Genomic DNA, 15062 nt, shown 5'->3' on the forward strand with positions numbered 1-15062 from the left:
TGCAATTGAATGGAATGGAATGGAAGGGATTGTAATGGAATCATCCCAAATGGAATGGAATGCAATGGAATAGAATGGAATCAACACGAACGGAATGGAATCTAATGGAATGGAATGGAATGGAATGAAATGGAATCAATCCCAAAGGACTGGAACGGAATGGAATGGAATAGAATGGAATGGAATGGAATGGAATGGAATCGAATGGAATCAAACCGAATGGAATGGAATGGAAAATCATGGAATGGAATGGAACGGAATGGAATGGAATGGAATGGAATGGAATGGAATCAACCAGAGGGAAATTGAATGGAATGGAATGGAATGGAATGGAATGGAATGGAATGGAATGGAATCATCCCGAATGGAATGGAATGGAATAGAATGGAATGGAATGGAATGGAATCAAGCCAAATGTCATGGAAGGGAATGGAATGGAATGGAATCAATCCTAATGGAATGGAATGGAATGGAATGCAATGGAATCAACCCGAATGGAATGGAATGTAACGGAATGGAAGGTAATCAACCCGAATTGAATGGAATGGAATGGAATGGAGTGGAATGGAATGCAATGGAATGGAATGGAATGGAATGGAAAGGAATGGAATCAACACGAATGCAATGGAATGGAATGGAATCAACCCTAATGGAATGGAATGGATTGGAATGGAATGGAATGGAATAGAACGGAATCAAAAGGAATCAACCCGTATGGAATGGAATGGAATGGAATGGAATGGAATGGAATGGAATGGAATGGAATCAACCTGAATGGAATGGAATGGAATGGAATGGAATGGAATGGAATGGAATGGAAAGGAATAGAATGCAATGGAATTGAATCAACCCGAGTGGAATGGAATGGAATGGAATGGAATCGAATGGAATCAACCCGAATGGAATGGAATGCGATGGAATGGAATGGAATGGAATGGAATGGAATGGAATGGAACGGAATGGAATGGATTCAACCCAACTGAAATGGCATGGAATGGAATGGAATGGAATGGAATGGAAAGGAATAGAATGCAATGGAATTGAATCAACCCGAGTGGAATGGAATGGAATGGAATGGAATCGAATGGAATCAACCCGAATGGAATGGAATGCAATGGAATGGAATGGAATGGAATGGAATGGAATGGAATGGAATGGAACGGAATGGAATGGATTCAACCCAACTGAAGTGGCATGGAATGGAATGGAATGGAATGAAAACGAAATGAATGGAACGGAATGCAATGGACTGGAATTGAATGGAATCAACCCGAATGGAATGGAATGGAATATCATGGAGTGGAATGGAATGGAATGGAATGGAATAGAGTGGAATGGAACGGAATGGAATGGAATCAACAAGAAGGGAATGGAATGGAATGGAATGGAATGAAATGGAATGGCACAAAATGGAATGGAATCCACCCTAATGCAATGGAATGGAATGGACTGGAATGGAATGGAACGGAATGGAATGGAATCAACAAGAAGGGAATGGAATGGAATGGAATGGAATGAAATGGAATGGCACAAAATGGAATGGAATCCACCCTAATGCAATGGAATGGAATGGACTGGAATGGAATGGAATGGAATGGAATCATATGGAATGGAATGGAATCAACCCGAATGGAATGGAATGGAACGGAATGGAATCAACCCGAATGAAAAGGAATGGAATGCAATGGAATGGAATGGAATGGAATGGAATCAACACTAATGGAATGGAATGGAATGCAATGGAATGCAATGGAATGGAATGGAATCAACCTGCATGGAATGGAATCAAAAGGAATGGAAGGGAATTTCATGAAATGGAATCAACCCGAAAGGAATGGAATGGAATGGAATCGAATGTAATCAACCCGAATTTAAATGGAATGGTATATCATGGAATGGAATGGAATGGAATGAAATGGAAAGGAATGGAATGGAATGGAATGGAACGCAATGGAATGGAATGGAATGCAATGGAATGGAATGGAATGGAATGGAATGAAAAGGAATGGAATGGAATGGAATGGAATGAAATGGAATGGAATGGAATCAACCGGAATGGGATGGATTGGAAAGGAATGGAATGGAATGGAACCGAATGGAATGGAATGGAATGGAATGGAATCAACCACAATGGAATGGAATGGAATGGAATGGAATCAAACCGAGAGAAAATGAAAGGAATGGAATGGAATGGAATTATCCCCAATGAAAGGGAAGGGAAGGGAATGGAATGGAATGGAATGGAATCAACCCAACTAAAATGGTATGGAAAGGAATGGAATGGAATGAAAACGAAATGAATGGAATGGAATGCAATGGAATGGAATTGAATGGAATCAACCCGAATGGAATGGAATGGAATATCATGGAGTGGAATGGAATGGAATGGAATGGAATGGAATGGAGTGGAATGGAATCAACCCGAATGTAATGGAATGGAACGGAATGGAATCAACCCGAATGGAACGGAATGGAATGCAATGGAATGGAATGGAATGGAATGGAATGGAATGGAATCAACACTAATGGAATGGAATGGAATGCAATGGAATGCAATGGAATGGAATGGAATCAACCTGCATGGAATGGAATCTAATGGAATGGATGGGAATTTAATGAAATGGAATCAACCCGAAAGGAATGGAATGGAATGTAATCGAATGTAATCAACCCGAATGGAATGGACTGGAATGGAATGGAATCGAATCGAATCTAATCTAATCTAATCTAATCGAATGGAATCAACCCCAATGGAATGAAATGGAATGGAGTGAAATGGAATGGAATATAATGGATTGAAATCAACCCGAATGGAATGGAATGGAATGGAATGGAATCGAATGGAATGGAATGGAATCGAATGGAATAGAATGGAATCCACCCGAATTGAATGGAATGTAATGGAACGGAATAGAATGGAATGGAATGAAATGGAATGAACACGAATGAAATGGAATGGAATGGAATGGAATGGAATGGAATGGAATGGAATGAACACGAATGGAATGGAATGGAATGGAATGGAATGGAATGGAATGGAATGGAATCAACCCGAATGGAATGGAAAGGAAGGGAGTGGAATGGAATGAAATCGAATGGCATGGAGTCAATCCGAATGTAATGGAAAGGAATGGATCGAAAGGGAATCAACCCTAATGGAATGGACTGGAATGGAATGGAATCGAATCGAATCTAATCGAATCTAATCGAATCGAATGGAATCAACCCGAATGGAATGAAATGGAATGGAATGGAATGGAATGGAATATAATGGAATGGAATCAACCCGAATGGTATGGAATGGAATGCAATGGAATGGAATCGAATGGAATGCAATGGAATCGAATGGAATGGAATGGAATCCACCCGAATTGAATGGAATGGAATGGAATGGAATGGAATGGAATGGAATGGAATGGAATGGAATGAACCCGAATGGAATGGAATGGAATGGAATGGAATGGAATGGAATGGAATTAAATGGAATGGAATGGAATCCAACCGAATGGAATGGAATGGAATCGAATGGAATGGAATGGAATGGAATGGAATCGAATGGAATGGAATGAATTGGAATGGAATGGAATGGAATGGCCTGGAATGGAATGAATTCAACCCGAATGGAATGGATTGGAAAGGAATGGAATGGAATGGAACCGAATGAAACGCAATGGAAAGAAATGGAATGGAATGGAAAGGAATCAACCAGAATGGAATGGAATCGAATCGAATCGAATGGAATCAGCCCCAATGGAATGGAATGGAATGGAATGGAACGGAACGGAGTGGAATCAACCGGAATGGAATGGAATGGAATGCAATGGGATGGAATCAATTGGACTCAACACGAATTGAGGGGAATGGAATGGAATGGAATGAAATCAACCCTAATGGAATGGAATTGAATGGAATGGAATTTAGCGGAATGGAATGCAATCATCCCAAATGGAATGGAAAGCAATGTAATGGAATGGAATGGAAAGGAATCAACCAGAATGGAATGGAATGGAATCGAATCGAATGGAATCAGCCCGAATGGAATGGAATGGAATGGAATGGAATGGAATGGAATGGAATCAACCGGAATGGAATGGAATGGAATGGAATGGGATGGAATCAAGTGGACTCAACACGAATTGAGGGGAACGGAATGGAATGGAATGAAATCAACCCGAATTGAATGGAATGGAATGGAATGGAATCATACGGAATGCAATGGAATCATATGGAATGGAATGGATTCATATGGAATGCAATGGAATCATATGGAATGGAATGGAAATGAAGGGAGAGGAATGGAATGAAATCGCATGGCATGGATTCAAAGCGAATGTAATGGAAAGAATGGATCGAAAGGGAATCAACACTAATGGAATGGACTGGAATGGAATGGAATCGAATCGAATCTAATCTAATCGAATCGAATTGAATGGAATCAACCCGAATGGAATGAAATGGAATGGAATGGAATGGAATATAATGGAATGCAATTAACCCGAATGGAATGGAATGGAATGGAATGGAATGGAATGGAATCGAATGGAATCGAATGGAATGGAATGGAATCCACCCGAATTGAATGGAATGGAATGGAATGGAATGGAATGAACCAGAATGGAATAGAATGGAATGGAATGGAATGGAATGGAATGGAATGGAATGAACCCGAATGGAATGGAATGGAATGGAATGGAATGGAATGGAATGGAATTAAATGGAATGGAATGTAATCAACCCGAATGTTATGGAATGGAATTGAATGGAATGGAATGGAATGGAATGGAATGAATTGGAATGGAATGGAATGGAATGGAATGGCCTGGAATGGAATGAATTCACCCCGAATGGAATGGAGTGGAAAGGAATGGAATGGAATGGACCCGAATGGAATGCAATGGAAAGGAATGGAATGGAATGGAAAGGAATCAACCAGAATGGAATGGAATGGAATCGAATCTAATGCAATCAGCCCGAATGGAATGGAATGGAATGGAATGGAATGGAATGGAACGGAACGGAATGGAATCAACCGGAATGGAATGGAATGGAATGGAATCCCATGGAATCCACCCGAATGGAATGGAATGGAACGGAATGGAATCCCATGGAATCCACCCGAATGGAATGGAATGGAATGGAATGAAATGGAAAGGAATGGAATGGAATCAACCCGAATGGAACGGAATGGAATGGAATAGAAGGGAATGGAAAGGAATCAACCCAAATGGTATGGAATGGAATGGAATGGAATGGAATGGAATGGAATGGAATCAACCCTAATGAAACGGAATGGAATGGAATAGAATGAAATCAACCCGAATTGAATGGAATGGAATGGAATGGAGTGGAATGGAGTGGAATGGACTGGAAAGGAAGGGAATGGAATGGAATGGAATCAACACGAATGGAATGGAATGGAATGGAATGGAATGGAAAGGAATGGAATGGAATAGAATGGAATGGAATGGAATGGAATGGACTGGAATGGAATCAACCCGAATGGAATGGAATGGAATGGAATGGAATGGAATGGAATGGAAATTAATCATCTCTTATGGAATGGAATGGAATGGAAAGAATGGAATGGAATAGAATGGAATCGAACGGAATCAACCCTTTCGAATGGAATGGAATGGAATGGAATGGAATGGAATGGAATTTAATGGAATCAACCCGAATGGGAATGGAATGGAACGGAGCAGAACGGAATGGAATCAACCGGAATGGAATGGAATGGGATGGAATTGAATGGACTCAGCGCGAATGGAATGGAATGGAATGGAATGGTATGGAATTAACCCAAATGGAATGGAATGGAATGCAAGGGAATGGAATGCAATGGATCCAAACATAATGGAATGTAATGGAATGGAATGGAATGGAATGGAATGGAATGGAATCAACACTAATGGAATGGAATGGAATGGAATGGAATGCAATGCAGTGCAATGGAATGGAATGTAATCAACCTGCATGGAATTGAATCTAATGGAATGGATGGGAATTTAATGAAATGGAATCAACCCGACAGGAATGGAATGGAATGGAATCGAATGTAATCATCCCGAATGGAATGGAATGGTATATCAAGGAATGGAATGGAATGGAATGAAATTGAATGGAATGGAATGGAATGGAATGGACTCGAATGGAATCAACCAGAATCGAATGGAATGGAATGGAATGGAATGGAATGGAATGGAATGGAATGGAATGGAATGGAATCAACCCGAATGGAATGGAAAGGAAGGGAGTGGAATGGAATGAAATCGAATGGCATGGAGTCAAACCGAATGTAATGGAAAGGAATGGATCGAAAGGGAATCAACCCTAATGGAATGGACTGGAATGGAATGGAATCGAATCGAATCTAATCGAATCTAATCGAATCGAATGGAATCAACCCGAATGGAATGAAATGGAATGGAATGGAATGGAATGGAATATAATGGAATGGAATCAACCCGAATGGTATGGAATGGAATGGAATGGAATGGAATCGAATGGAATGCAATGGAATCGAATGGAATTGAATGCAATCCACCCGAATTGAATGGAATGGAATGGAATGGAATGGAATGGAATGGAATGGAATGAACCCGAATGGAATGGAATGGAATGGAATGGAATGGAATGGAATTAAATGGAACGGAATGGAATCCAACCGAATGGAATGGAATGGAATCGAATGGAATGGAATGGAATGGAATGGAATCGAATGGAATGGAATGGAATGGAATGGAATCGAATGGAATGGAATGAATTGGAATGGAATGGAATGGAATGGCCTCGAATGGAATGAATTCAACCCGAATGGAATGGATTGGAAAGGAATGGCATGGAATGGAACCGAATGAAATGCAATGGAAAGGAATGGAATGGAATGGAAAGGAATCAACCAGAATGGAATGGAATGGAATCGAATCGAATGGAATCAGCCCGAATGGAATGGAATGGAATGGAATGGAACGGAACGGAGTGGAATCAACCGGAATGGAATGGAATGGAATGGAATGGGATGGAATCAATTGGACTCAACACGAATTGAGGGGAATGGAATGGAATGGAATGAAATCAACCCTAATGGAATGGAATTGAATGGAATGGAATTTAGCGGAATGGAATGCAATCATCCCAAATGGAATGGAAAGCAATGTAATGGAATGGAATGGAAAGGAATCAACCAGAATGGAATGGAATGGAATCGAATCGAATGGAATCAGCCCGAATGGAATGGAATGGAATGGAATGGAATGGAATGGAATGGAATCAACCGGAATGGAATGGAATGGAATGGACTGGGATGGAATCAAGTGGACTCAACACGAATTGAGGGGAACGGAATGGAATGGAATGTAATCAACCCGAATTGAATGGAATGGAATGGAATGGAATGGAATGCAATGGAATCATATGGAATGGAATGGATTCATATGGAATGCAATGGAATCATATGGAATGGAATGGAATCGACCCGAATGGAATGGAATGGAACGGAATGGAATCAACTCGAATGGAACGGAATGGAATGCAATGGAATGGAGTGGAATGGAATGGAATGGATTCAACACTTAGGGAATGGAATGGAATGGAATGCAATGCAATGGAGTGCAATGGAATGGAATGGAATCAACCTGCATGGAATGGAATCTAATGGAATGGATGGGAATTTAATGAAATGGAATCAACCCGAAAGGAATGGAATGGAATGGAATCGAATGTAATCAACCCGAATGGAATGGAATGGTATATCATGGAATGCAATGGAATGGAATGAAATGGAATTGAATGGAATGGAATGGAATGGAATGGAATGGAATGGACTCGAATGGAATCAACCAGAATCGAATGGAATGGAATGGAATGGAATGGAATCAACCCAAATGGAATGGAAAGGAAGGGAGTGGAATGGAATGAAATCGAATGGCATGGAGTCAAACCGAATGTAATGGAAAGGAATGGATCGAAAGGGAATCAACCCTAATGGAATGGACTGGAATGGAATGGAATCGAATCGAATCTAATCGAATCGAATCGAAATGAATTGAATCAACCCGAATGGAATGAAATGGAATGGAATGGAATGGAATGGAATATAATGGAATGGAATCAACCCGAATGGAATGGAATGGAATTGAATAGAATGGAATGGAATGGAATCGAATGGAATGGAATGGATTCCACCCGAATTGAATGGAATGGAATGGAATGGAATGGAATGGAATGGAATGGAATGAACGCGAATGGAATGGAATGGAATGGAATGAACCCGAATGGAATGGAATGGAATGGAATGGAATGGAATGGAATGAAATGGAATGGAATGGAAAGAACCCGAATGGAATGGAATGGAATGGAATGGAATGGAATGGAATGGAATGGAATGGAGTGAAATGGAATGGAATGGAATCACCCGAATGGAATGGAATGGAATGGAATTGAATGGAATGAAATGGATTGGAATGGAATGGAATAGAATGGAATGGAATGGAATGAAATGGAATGGAATGGAATGGAATGGAATGGAATGGAATGGAATGGAATGGAATGAAATGGAATGGAATGGAATGGAATGCAATGGAATCAACAGGAATGGAATGGAATGGAAAGGAATGGAATGGAATGGAACCGAATGGAATTGAATGGAATGGAATGGAAACAACCAGAATGGAATGTAATGGAATGGAATAGAAAGGAATCAACTCAAACGGAATGGAACAAAATGGAATGAATTGGAATGGAATGAAATGGAATCCACCCGAAAGGAATGGAATGGAATAAAATGGAATGGAATGGAATGGAATGGAATGGAATGGAATCGAATGGAATCAACTGGAATGGAATGGAATGGACTACCACGGAATGGAATGGAAAGGAATAGAATGGAATGGAATCAACCCGAGAGAAATTGAATGGAATGGAATGATCCCCAATGGAATGGAATGGAATGGAATGGAATGAAATCAACCCAACTAAAATGGTATGGAATGGAATGAAAACGAAATGAATGGAATGGAATGCAATGGAAAGGAATTGAATGGAATCTACCCGAATGGAATGGAATGGAATATCATGGAGTGGAATGGAATGAAATGGAATGGAATGGAATGGAATGGAATCAACCCGAGTGAAATTGAATGAACTGGAATGCAATGGAATCGAATGGAATGGAATAGAATGGAATGGAATCAACAAGAAGGGAATGGAATGCATGGGAATGGAATGGAATGGAATGGAATGGAATCAACAAGAAGGGAATGGAATGCATGGGAATGGAATGGAATGGAATGGAATGGAATGAAAAGAAATGGAATGGAATCAACCCTAATGGAATGGAATGGAATGGAATGGAATGGAATGGAATGGAATGGAATGGAACGGAATCATATGGAAAGGAATGGAATGGAATGGAATGGAATGGAATGGAATGGAATGGAAAGAAATGGAATGGAATCAACCCTAATGGAATGGAAAGGAATGGAATGGAATGGAATGGAATGGAATGGAAAGGAATGGAATGGAATGGAATGGAATGGAATGGAATGGAATGGAATGGAATGGAATCAACCCAAATGGAATGGAATGGAACGGAATGGAAAGCAATGGAATGGAATGGAATCAACCTGCATGGAATGGAATCTAATGGAATGGATGGGAATTTAATGAAATGGAATCAACCGGAAAGGAATGGAATGGAATGGAATCGGATATAATCAACCCGAATGGAATGGAACGTTATATAATGGAATGGAATGAAATGGAATGGAATGGAATGGAATGGAATGGAATGGAATGGAATGGAATGGAATGGAATGGACTCGAATGGAATCAACCAGAATGGAATGGAATGGAATGGAATGGAATGGAATGGAATCAAACCTGAATGGAATGGAAAGGAAAGGAGTGGAATGGAATGAAATCGAATGGTATGGAGTCAAACAGAATGTAATGGAAAGGAATGGATCGAAAGGGAGTCAACCCTAATGGAATGGACTGGAATGGAATCGAATCGAATCTAATCGAATCTAATCGAATCGAATGGAATCAACCCGAATGGAATGAAATGGAATGGAATGGAATGGAATGGAATATAATGGAATGGAATCAACCCGAATGGTATGGAATGGAATGGAATGGAATCGAATCGAATGGAATGCAATGGAATCGAATGGAATTGAATGCAATCCACCCGAATTGAATGGAATGGAATGGAATGGAATGGAATGGAATGGAATGGAATGGAATGGAATGGAATGAACCCGAATGGAATGGAATGGAATGGAATGGAATGGAATGGAATGGAATGGAATGGAATTAAATGGAATGGAATGGAATCCAACCGAATGGAATGGAATGGAATCGAATGGAATGGAATGGAATGGAATGGAATCGAATGGAATGGAATGAATTGGAATGGAATGGAATGGAATGGCCTCGAATGGAATGAATTCAACCCGAATGGAATGGATTGGAAAGGAATGGAATGGAATGGAACCGAATGAAATGCAATGGAAAGGAATGGAATGGAATGGAAAGGAATAAACCAGAATGGAATGGAATGGAATCGAATCGAATGGAATCAGCCCGAATGGAATGGAATGGAATGGAATGGAACGGAACGGAGTGGAATCAACCGGAATGGAATGGAATGGAATGGAATGGGATGGAATCAATTGGACTCAACACGAATTGAGGGGAATGGAATGGAATGGAATGAAATCAACCCTAATGGAATGGAATTGAATGGAATGGAATTTAGCGGAATGCAATGCAATCATCCCAAATGGAATGGAAAGCAATGGAATGGAATGGAATGGAAAGGAATCAACCAGAATGGAATGGAATGGAATCGAATCGAATGGAATCAGCCCGAATGGAATGGAATGGAATGGAATGGAATGGAATGGAATGGAATCAACCGGAATGGAATGGAATGGAATGGAATGGGATGGAATCAAGTGGACTCAACACGAATTGAGGGGAACGGAATGGAATGGAATGTAATCAACCCGAATTGAATGGAATGGAATGGAATGGAATGGAATGGAATGGAATCATATGGAATGCAATGGAATCATATGGAATGGAATGGATTCATATGGAATGCAATGGAATCATATGGAATGGAATGGAATCGACCCGAATGGAATGGAATGGAACGGAATGGAATCAACTCGAATGGAACGGAATGGAATGCAATGGAATGGAGTGGAATGGAATGGAATGGATTCAACACTTAGGGAATGGAATGGAATGGAATGCAATGCAATGGAGTGCAATGGAATGGAATGGAATCAACCTGCATGGAATGGAATCTAATGGAATGGTTGGGAATTTAATGAAATGGAATCAACCCGAAAGGAATGGAATGGAATTGAATCGAATGGAATGGAATGGAATCGAATGGAATGGAATGGATTCCACCCGAATTGAATGGAATGGAATGGAATGGAATGGAATGGAATGGAATGGAATGAACGCGAATGGAATGGAATGGAAATGAATGAACCCGAATGGAATGGAATGGAATGCAATGGAATGGAATGAAATGGAATGGAATGGAAAGAACCCGAATGGAATGGAATGGAATGGAATGGAATGGAATGGAATGGAATGGAATGGAGTGAAATGGAATGGAATGGAATCACCCGAATGGAATGGAATGGAATGGAATTGAATGGAATGAAATGGATTGGAATGGAATGGAATAGAATGGAATGGAATGGAATGAAATGGAATGGAATGGAATGGAATGGAATGGAATGGAATGGAATGGAATGAAATGGAATGGAATGGAATGGAATGCAATGGAATCAACAGGAATGGAATGGAATGGAAAGGAATGGAATGGAATGGAAACGAATGGAATTGAATGGAATGGAATGGAATCAACCAGAATGGAATGTAATGGAATGGAATAGAAAGGAATCAACTCAAACGGAATGGAACAAAATGGAATGAATTGGAATGGAATGAAATGGAATCCACCCGAAAGGAATGGAATGGAATAAAATGGAATGGAATGGAATGGAATGGAATGGAATGGAATGGAATGGAATCGAATGGAATCAACTGGAATGGAATGGAATGGACTACCACGGAATGGAATGGAAAGGAATAGAATGGAATGGAATCAACCCGAGAGAAATTGAATGGAATGGAATGATCCCCAATGAAATGGAATGGAATGGAATGGAATGGAATGAAATCAACCCAACTAAAATGGTATGGAATGGAATGAAAACGAAATGAATGGAATGGAATGCAATGGAAAGGAATTGAATGGAATCTACCCGAATGGAATGGAATGGAATATCATGGAGTGGAATGGAATGAAATGGAATGGAATGGAATGGAATGGAATCAACCCGAGTGAAATTGAATGAACTGGAATGCAATGGAATCGAATGGAATGTAATAGAATGGAATGGAATCAACAAGAAGGGAATGGAATGCATGGGAATGGAATGGAATGGAATGGAATGGAATCAACAAGAAGGGAATGGAATGCATGGGAATGGAATGGAATGGAATGGAATGGAATGAAAAGAAATGGAATGGAATCAACCCTAATGGAATGGAATGGAATGGAATGGAATGGAATGGAATGGAATGGAACGGAATCATATGGAATGGAATGGAATGGAATGGAATGGAATGGAATGGAATGGAATGGAATCAACCCTAATGGAATGGAAAGGAATGGAATGGAATGGAATGGAATGGAATGGAAAGGAATGGAATGGAATGGAATGGAATGGAATGGAATGGAATGGAATGGAATGGAATCAACCCAAATGGAATGGAATGGAACGGAATGGAAAGCAATGGAATGGAATGGAATCAACCTGCATGGAATGGAATCTAATGGAATGGATGGGAATTTAATGAAATGGAATCAACCGGAAAGGAATGGAATGGAATGGAATCGGATATAATCAACCCGAATGGAATGGAACGTTATATAATGGAATGGAATGGAATGGAATGAAATGGAATGGAATGGAATGGAATGGAATGGAATGGAATGGAATGGAATGGAATGGACTCGAATGGAATCAACCAGAATGGAATGGAATGGAATGGAATGGAATGGAATGGAATGGAATCAAACCTGAATGGAATGGAAAGGAAAGGAGTGGAATGGAATGAAATCGAATGGTATGGAGTCAAACAGAATGTAATGGAAAGGAATGGATCGAAAGGGAGTCAACCCTAATGGAATGGACTGGAATGGAATCGAATCGAATCTAATCTAATCTAATCGAATCGAATGGAATCAACCCGAATGGAATGAAATGGAATGGAATGGAATGGAATGGAATATAATGGAATGGAATCAACCCGAATGCAATGGAATGGAAGGGAATCGAATGGAATGGAATGGAATCCACCCGAATTGAATGGAATGGAATGGAATGGAATGGAATGGAATGGAAAGGAATGAACGCGAATGGAATGGAATGGAATGGAATGGAATGGAATGGAATGGAATGGAATGGAATGGAATGGAATGGAATGAAATGGAGTGGAATGGAATCAACCCGAATGGAATGGAATGGAAGGAATGGAATCGAATGGAATGGAATGGAATGAATTGGAATGGAATGGAATGGAATGGAATGGAATGAAATGGAGTGGAATTGAATGGAATGGAATGGAATGGAATGGAATGAAATGGAATGGAATGGAATGGAATGGAATGGAATGGAATGAAATGGAATGGAATGGAATGGAATGGAATGGAATGAAATGGAATGGAATGCAATGGAATGGAATGGAATGAAATGGAATGGAATGGAATGGAATGAAATGGAATGGAATGGAATGGAATGGAATGGAATGGAATCAACAGGAATGGAATGGAATGGAAAGGAATGGAATGGAATGGAACCGAATGGAATTGACTGGAATGGAATGGAATCAACAAGAATGGAATGGAATGGAATGGAAGGGAATCAAACCGAGTGGAATGGACTCGATTGAAATGTAATGTAATGGCACGGAATGGAATGGAATCAACCCAAATGGAATGGAATAGGATGGAATGGAATGGAATGGAATGGAATGGAATCAACCCGAATGGAATGGACTGGAAAGTAATGTAATGGAATGGAATGGGATGGAATGGAATTGAATGGAATCAACCCAAATGGAATGGAATGGAATGGAATGGAATTAAATGTAATGGAAAGGAATGGAAACAACCCGAATGGAATGGAAAGGAATGGAATGGAATGCAATGGAATGGAATGGAATCAACCGGAATGGATTGGAATGGGATGGAATCGAATGCATTCAACGCTAAAGAAATGGAATGAAATGGAATGGAACGGAATCAACCCTAATGGAATGGAATGAAATGCAAGAGAATGGAATGGAATGGAACCAAACTTTAATGAATGCAATTGAATGGAATGGAATGGAAGGGATTGTAATGGAATCATCCCAAATGGAATGGAATGCAATGGAATAGAATGGAATCAACACGAACGGAATGGAATCTAATGGAATGGAATGGAATGGAATGAAATGGAATCAATCCCAAAGGACTGGAACGGAATGGAATGGAATAGAATGGAATGGAATGGAATGGAATGGAATCGAATGGAATCAAACCGAATGGAATGGAATGGAAAATCATGGAAAGGAATGGAACGGAATGGAAAGGAATGGAATGGAATGGAATGGAATCAACCCGAGGGAAATTGAATGGAATGGAATGGAATGGAATGGAATGGAATGGAATGGAATGGAATGGAATGGAATGAAATTGAATGGAATGGAATGGAATGGAATGGACTCGAATGGAATCAACCAGAATCGAATGGAATGGAATGGATTGGAATGGAATGGAATGGAATGGAATCAACCCGAATGGAATGGAAAGGAAGGGAGTGGAATGGAATGAAATCGAATGGCATGGAGTCAAACCGAATGAAATGGAAAGGAATGGATCGAAAGGGAATCAACCCTAATGGAATGGACTGGAATGGAATGGAATGGAATCGAATCTAATCGAATCTAATCGAATCGAATGGAATCAACCCGAATGGAATGAA

The sequence above is a fragment of the Pan paniscus genome, chromosome 19 (assembly GCF_029289425.2).
Source record: "Pan paniscus chromosome 19, NHGRI_mPanPan1-v2.0_pri, whole genome shotgun sequence".
NCBI lineage: Eukaryota > Metazoa > Chordata > Mammalia > Primates > Hominidae > Pan > Pan paniscus.